Here is a 995-nt window from a genome sequence, read left to right on the forward strand (position 1 = left end):
ATCCACTTAATTTTCTTTACCCTATTATTAAAAGGGTAATTGACAAAAACAAACTACATTGTCACCAGAAGAGCAATACAAAATGTACAAGTGATATATTAAAATCATCTTTCCAGCTTGAATTTCAATGATGCATTGGGGCAACGATTTTGTGAGAAACATCTTCACCCTTAAATAAAGATTTTCTTAATTCCTTACCTGTGTGCTAATTAGATATCACCTTGTTTTCACATTAAACAGACTTCCACATGAGAAAGCAGCAAGGATGCAGTGGCGTTAATGTTTCCTGGTGTCAACCTGTATTATTTCAGTAGAAATTGAAATGAGGATGCATCTTGCTGCCTTTCCAATGAAGCAAGTTTAATTTAGTAATAGGTGAAAAACCATCCCTACAAAGGTGTTAATCAGAGACTTGGCTTTGTGGACACTTTTCAGAGAACAAATTTGTTAGCATAAAAATAAAGCCAGAAAATGAAGAGCTGTTTAATCACTCAATTTAATTTTTTTTGCCAGCATATTTCTTTTTCTCTGCAACCCACTGCTAAATTGTGCTTCCTATCTGTTTTTATAAAATCACTAAATCAAATCTAACTCTGATTACATCAGAGAAGGCCAGGTACCCTACACCATAACAAGGGGTTTGAAATTTTGACTTGTCTACTTAAAGATCACCAAAATCTGATAACAAGGTCAATTACGTTTCGTCCCTGGGTGGGATTGAACCACCAACCTTTTGGTTAGTAGCCAGACACACTAACCGATTGCGCCACAGAGACACTTTGTAAAAAGTACATACTGACAAAGGCTAATAAGCATACATCTAGAACGTTTCCTAGAAAAACTTTAAAAAGTCAATAATCTGGAGAGTTTTTGTAAGATGTTTCTTCCATCAACCAACGAAGAAACACATTGGTACTTTCCCATGATGACTGAGTGCTTCAGGATCTCTTGCACTTACATGTGCAGCAGAGTACTGCAATGGAAGCATGCTGGGC

At 36.3% G+C, this 995-nt stretch overlaps 1 non-coding gene across 1 annotated transcript; it reads right to left on the reverse strand.

Moving 5' to 3' along the window:
* Positions 1 to 702: 702 nt before the first annotated feature.
* On the reverse strand, positions 703 to 776 carry TRNAS-ACU (transfer RNA serine (anticodon ACU)). The gene has a single exon. It is a non-coding gene; the product is annotated as a tRNA-Ser (tRNA).
* Between the last annotated feature and the right edge of the window lie 219 nt (positions 777 to 995).

This window comes from Pseudophryne corroboree, unplaced genomic scaffold, assembly GCF_028390025.1.
Source record: "Pseudophryne corroboree isolate aPseCor3 unplaced genomic scaffold, aPseCor3.hap2 scaffold_2519, whole genome shotgun sequence".
Taxonomy (NCBI): domain Eukaryota; kingdom Metazoa; phylum Chordata; class Amphibia; order Anura; family Myobatrachidae; genus Pseudophryne; species Pseudophryne corroboree.